This window comes from Cololabis saira, chromosome 13 (genome assembly GCF_033807715.1).
Source record: "Cololabis saira isolate AMF1-May2022 chromosome 13, fColSai1.1, whole genome shotgun sequence".
Lineage (NCBI taxonomy): Eukaryota > Metazoa > Chordata > Actinopteri > Beloniformes > Belonidae > Cololabis > Cololabis saira.
Window position 1 is genome coordinate 3,379,510 of NC_084599.1, and position 7,140 is coordinate 3,386,649.

Sequence of the window (7,140 nt, forward strand, 5' to 3'; positions counted from 1 at the left end):
GGGCTCGTCTGGGAATTGAACCCAGGACCTCTCGCACCCAAAGCGAGAATCATACTACTAGACCAACAAGCCACGAAACACATATCCTGAAGACAAAAAATCACGGTCACATCATACCTGTCTAGATGGTTTATTATAACATTAAGGGGAATAGAAATAGAAACTGAATGATGATCAATAACCTGTTGCACAGTTTCTGTAGTTTAGTGGCTATCGTGTTTGTCTCACATGAAAAAGGTCCCTTGTCTGGCTGAACTTCTGGATCAGGACCTCTCAGTGAAAAACTTGAGTTACAAATGTTGAAGGTCTTTCCCCTCTTAGCTTTTGAGTTAACCCAACACAAAACATCTTGTTCACTGTTAAAATACATGACATCTTAAAAGATGGGGAGCTATTTTGGCAGTAAAGTGTCCAGATCCCTTTTGTTTTTTTTACCATGAGATGTCATCTATTGGATTTTGAATGCAGTGAAGGCAGTGGCTTTCGCTTCCCGCACACTGACTGAAACAGAGAGAAAATATTCAACTGTTGAAAAAGAAGCACTCGCCTGTGTGTGGGCTACCGAAAAATGGAGAACATATCTGTGGGGACGTCGTTTTACTCTCCGCACAGATCACCAGGCCTTGACAACACTACTCACCACAAAAGGAATCGGTCGGGCTGGGATGCGTGTTGCCCGCTGGTCCGCATGCCTGCTCTGTTTTGACTATGATATTATCTATCGACCAGGCTCCCAGAACTACACGGCTGATTGTCTTTCACGCCTTCCTCTGCCCGTGCCTTCAGACTCTATTCCAGATGCAGAACCTGAGATGGTGGCACAGATTTCTGCTACCCTCAGCTCCCTTCCAGTGGCTGACTTCGACTCTGCTTGTTCTTCTTGTCCTGAAGTGTCAGCCCTGCGCTCACAAATGGAAAGTGGTTGGCCTTCCTCCATTAAATCAGTGATGCACTGGCCCCATACTACAAGATCAGAGATGAGCTCTCAGTCAAGGATAACTACATCCTCAGAGGCTTGAGACTCATTGCACCACTCTCCTTACGACACATACTGATTACACTTGCACATGAGAGTCATCAAGGGATCGTTCGCACAAAGCAACGCCTACGTGACCTCTACTGGTGGCCAAAAATGGATTCACAAGTACAGTCGTGCATCGCTTCATGTATACTCTGTCAGGCTAATGACAAAACAGCCTGTACTCGCCCTGATCCTCTGCAACCAGTCCCACTACCTGACGGGCCATGGAAGAAACTTAGCCTTGATATTGTTGGACCCTTCGACACAGCAGTTTCTGCTTGCAGGTATGCTATCACGCTGACAGACTATTATTCCAAGTGGCCTGAGCTTGTCTTTTGACATATTGCCACTACTGAGAATGTTATTCACTTCCTTACATCTGTCTTCAACCGTCATGGTAACCCAGAGAACATTGTCACAGACAATGGTCCACAGTTCACTTCTGCAGCTTTTGCCTCATTCCTGCACATCCAAGGTATCTCCCATAGTAGAACATCTGTCTACTATCCAGCTGCTAACGGAGCTGTCGAGAGATTCCAGCCCTTAGAAGCTGCATTCAAACCACCATTCAACAGTCACAACCATGGAAAGAGACTGTAATGAACTGGCTCCAGGTGTAACGTGCAACACCACATGCTGCAACTTCCACATCACCATATGAACTCCTTTACGGCAGAAAAATGCGCACCAAACTGGATATTCTTCCCCTGCCGTCTGTCATCTCTCCGCTGGATGTTTCTTCTCGTCGTGCAGTTCAGAGACATCAGGATAAAATGCAGCGTTACACTGATGCTAAACGTGGCGCACGCATGCCTTCTTTCCGACCGGGAGAGAGAGTGAGGATAAGAAAGCCTCACCATGTCCCTAAAGCTCATCCCAGATTCACTTCCCCTGCAACTGTGAGAAAGAGGATAGGTCCAAACTCTTTCTTACTGAGTGATGGGAAGATTTGGAATGCCTCTCATCTTGCCCACACTTCTCCTGTGGCTGGACAGGACTGTGACACATCTGGACTGCTACACACAGGTGTTAATCATTCCCCCTCTCACAAACCGCCACGTGTGAAATACAAGCCTAAGTGGCATAAGAACTATGTCATGCCATAGTTGTAATAAAAGAAACTGAGATGATTGCAGTAACTTGACTATTATATACAGATAAGACAGCTAACAACGTTGAATGTGTTACTGCATAGACCTTATTGAAGTTTAAGTTAAGAGTGATTTTATTTACAATAATGTGCACTGTTATATGTTTAATGTGCCTTATGTAAAGCTACCTTATCCGTGATATCTCATGCTAATCGTACCACAGGAATATTTGGTTATTTGTGTTTAGTACCATAGGATAACTACAGCCTTAGCTTATAGTAGAAGGATCTACTTATTTCATTTTGTTTTACTACAATCATTCACTTTATATTGAGAGCATATTGTTTTACAGAGAGAGATGTTGTGTTCACCGGTTATTGCTACTTTATAACGCTAGGTGGCAGTGTTGTAAAGCAGATACTGTTAAGACGTAATGTGTACGCAGAGTAAGAAAGATTCGGATGATGACTACTGAAATGTATGATACTACTACGATCTGCTGCTGCGTTATATTTTGCTGTACTGCTAGTAAGTTTAGTAAACTGCCTTTTGTTTTACATTCCGGCAGGGGCGGAGCAGGGGTCCCAGCCTAGGGGGGGCGAAGCATTCTAGATGGGCCCTTGAGGCCTAAACATCCCCGTTAGAACATAATCGATAAAAATGCCACAGATCAACCAACCACAATTCCAACAGCAGCAGCGACACTGTCAGAACCATTTACATGAGGTTTCAGCACCATGGATTTACCAGTCATTATGTCAAACCTAACTATAACCCTAATGCAGACTTTAAGATATAAGTATCAAACTGGAGATAAAAATCAAATGACATCCAGTGATGTCTATGGAAGCTCATTTCCGCCAGTAAAACAAAAAAATAAGATGAAATCTTAGCCTTAAAAATAAAAATATCCCCATGGTAAGTCATAATTATGAGAAAATGTCATCATTTCGACTTTCTATCTCATAATTTCGACTTTTTTTATCTCATCAGCCGGTTCTTCACCTTTCAATCACTTTGCTCTTATCAACGGCGAAGTCCCTCTGGATTGAGAGCAAGGTGAGGTTGCCAGGTTGGGCAGGTTTCAGCCCAATTGGGCTAAAAAAAATATATTTGGGCTGCTTTTCCTGGGTTTTACTAAATATTTAGGAGAAATTATTAACAAAAAAAAAGCTTCCATTATGGCAGAGAAAAGTAGAAATTTACACAATAAACTCACTGATAATATACATTCTGCTCCATTTTATTGTAGTTTTTGTTTGGAGCCTGAACTTTTTTTTAGGGTATTTAGTTATGTGAAGATGAAATGTATTACGCATTTAATAATTTATGGTTTTAACAAGAGAATGTAAGATTCGGGCTGGTTTTTCATTATTTCGGTGGGTTTTACGTTGCATTTGGGCTGGAACCTGTCAGATGTGGCAACCTCAGCAGCGGATTTCTTAATGACTCGTCTTTTTGGTCACAATAAACTTGCTCTCATCAACGGCGATGTCCCTCTGGATTGAGACGAAGGTGAGGTTTGGTAGTCTGGCCCCATCCATGCAGCCCGGAGAGAGTTTTTAATCAACTTCAGCTGCTGAAACTCAGCATGAGTTAAGGCTCTGATGCGACAATTGGCTCGACGCATTGTTACGGCGTAGGTACGGCGTAGGGTACGTGGCGACGCGCACCCTACGCCGTAGGTTCTGTGTTGTTGTAACGCGGAACCATAAATCCGCCTTAAACAGATGTGCGTGCGAACCCGTGCATGACAGGCAGACACACACGGGGAGAAGGGACTATTTGTTTCATTTTTATTTTTTAAACAACTTTATCCTTATGAACGCAAGTGTTATACAGTCCAACTTTCCTTATTTTATTCAGAACACTTTTTTTTTTTTCCTCTTCGGAGTGGGCCCCCCCGGAGCAGTGGACCCGGGGCGACCGCCCCCCCTGCCCCCCCGCCTGCTCCGCTACAGCATTCCGGCCTTGTCATTGAGTTTCCAACACTACAGATACAAGGCTGGACATAATACAAATATTGATATAAAGCCCCCGTTATAATAGTACATTAAGAAGCCCTCTTGTCACAGTCTTCCATAACATAACATAACATAACATTTATAAAGAGAGTCTTCGCAACTATAACCAGAAACTGAAGAATGCAAGGCAATCGTATTTTTCAGAGATTATCCATAGAAACAGTAATAATGCTCGCACAATGTTTTCTGTGGTAGACAGACTGATGCCTCAATCCCACCTGAACTGCTGTCTGAAAAGACCTGTAATGACTTTGTTGACTTTTTCACAAACAAAATATTACAGATTAGACAAGCAATGTGCTCCACCTCAGGAATGATAACACTCTGGCCTTCCTGTCTAGTAAAGCTGGGACAGTTCAGGGTTTTAGATTACAAAACCCTAACGGAAACAGTTTCAAAATTAAAACCCACAACATGCTGTCTTGATATTCTGCCTTCAAACTTTTTTTAAAACTGTTTTTTTTTTTTTCTATTCCAAGCTGCAACACTTCACTATAGGCAGACTGTCATTCTTACAGAAATAATGGGAGACTCAGTTGAAAACAACAATAGACAGTGTTACATGGGAGGAAATTTTACTCTTACCCTAAAAAATCTCAATATGCAACAGACTCAGAGAAATGCAGTATAAAATTCTACAGAATGTCTATATATCTCCATATCAGAATCAGAATCAGAAAAAGCTTTATTGCCAGGTCAGACATAAATCAGACGAGAGAACTTGACTCCGGTTTACACCGATGGCACCATTAATACGGACGCCATATATATATATATATATATATATATATATATATATATATATATATATATATATATATATATATATATATATATATATATAGTAAATATACAGCAGGGGCCTCTCCAAACTGTCAAAAAGTTTGGTCAAAAAGCTCCCAGACCCCTGAGGTTCATCTGGATCTGTTAGTTCCTATGAAGCTCCCAGACCCCTGAGGTTCATCTGGATCTGGTTTGTTGTGGTTCCAGAACCAGAACCAAGCAAGGTGAGGCAGCGTTCAGTTATTCTGCTCCTCACCGGTGGAACAAACTTCCTGTAGACCTGAGGTCTGCTCCAACTGTAGATCCTTTAAATCAGGATAAAAACATTACTGTTTACTGAAGCTACTCCTAAATTAAACTTACCTGCTGTACTCTACTGCCCTTATTTTTAACAGCTTAGTGCTTTTTATTATTTTACTTCTTTTCTTATCTTATTCTTAATTTTTTCAATCTTATTTGTTATTTACTGTTTAATTATGTCTTGCCGCTTTTAATGTCAATGTAAAGCACTTTGAATTACCTTGTGTTGAATTGTGCTAATATAAATAAATTTGCCTTGCCTTTCCTAACATAAACCCTGTCCTTTTTTTCCTTTTTTTCCTGTACTGTCCATTCTGTGGATCTACACTTACAGCTCCCTCTGCCTTTTGCTGTGCATGTGGCAAAAACATAACTTTTTTAAAGCATGTCAATGATGAGACACCTGCCACTTGTGCACAAGTTGATGTTGCACAACGTAGCACCAGTGCAGGTAAACAGATTCATGATTTTGTAACATAAAATGATTAGAAGGGGTCTTGAAAAGTTCAGATCGTGTTCTTGTATATACAAAATCTCTTCTCTCTATCACTATCCAGGTTCAGTAACTGGCATTTAAGGTGTTCTAAAAGGTCCTGCCGAAAGTAATTTTATAGGAACAAAATTAAATGTAAACTCAATAAGAACATTGAATCAATAAGTAATTCCTGTGTGTTTTTTTTCTCAGAGGGAAACTCAAGCGTAGATACATTTTTGAAGTTTAGGGCAGTTAAAGAAAGGGAGAGAAAGTATTTCTTTTCAAAGAAACGTCAGGCCTCTCAGTGCGAAAAGAAACAGAAACCAGTGAAGGTATGAACAATTAACAATACATAGGTTGTTGCATAGATTTAGCCGTCAGTGTAGACCAGGGGTATTCAACTAGATTCTGCCGGGGGCCACATCTGCAAAAGGACTGTATGGAGAGGGCCGCACAATTTGAAAATGTGGGGGTTTTCAAAAGGTATTTTGCACTCAAAGACGAAGACTTATGTAAATATAATACATTTGTACTATACATTTGAATATATCTAGTTTACATATGAATTATGTATTAATTGTCTCCAGATATAGTCATTGTGAATGTTACATATAATATTCAAATAAATAAATATTATTTTAAATGCAAGTTCATTTTGAAATCATGCATTGGGCAAACTTAATGAAGTTGATATTGACCTACTTTTAATAAAACACGCCATAATGACAAAGCACCACTTTCCACCAAGATTTCCTTATTTGAATATTATATTAAGCATTGAGCACAACCATTTCAGTCCATAGTAGCCAGTTTGATGTTATAAATAAGCAACTAAAATATTAACCATAAGCTCCTTTATTAATGACACATCTGTGCATTATATCAGCAAAACAAATCAATCACGAATTATAGCAAATCTGTGTTGGGACAGAAGAAAGCTGGCAAAACTATTGTGGGCACTGGAGCTGCAGGAAACATCAAGATGATAACAACTAAACGGGTGAGTGTCTTTGCAACTAGGTTTTCACCCGACATAGACGCTGAAATACTGCGCGCTCATCTTGAGAATAAACTTGGACGTGATGTGTCATGTGAAAGGATTGTTACTGTAAACAACAGATACGCATCGTTTAAAATATCCGCTGAATGCAAAGAAGTTGGTGATATGTACAACCCAGAGCTCTGGCCGGAGGGAGCGTATGTGCAGCGTTTTTATGAACCACGTAAAGCTGGAGTCATTGGTGCTAGTGCTAATGCGGCTACTCTATTTGCTGGGGCTACGAGTGTGCTCGCTATTGGCATGAACGCCCAAGTCTGATGTTGCTATGGATATAAGCGTCCTGTCATACAACTGTCGTGGCCTGCGCTTAGGTCAAAGTGCTGAGGATAAAGCTCGCCGCATTATTGTCGATCAGTTGTTGGAGCACTGTGACATTCTGTGCCTAC

At 40.7% G+C, this 7,140-nt stretch overlaps 1 non-coding gene across 1 annotated transcript; it reads right to left on the reverse strand.

Annotated features, from left to right (window-relative positions):
* On the reverse strand, positions 1-72 carry trnap-ugg (transfer RNA proline (anticodon UGG)). The gene has a single exon. It is a non-coding gene; the product is annotated as a tRNA-Pro (tRNA).
* Positions 73-7,140: the final 7,068 nt, after the last annotated feature.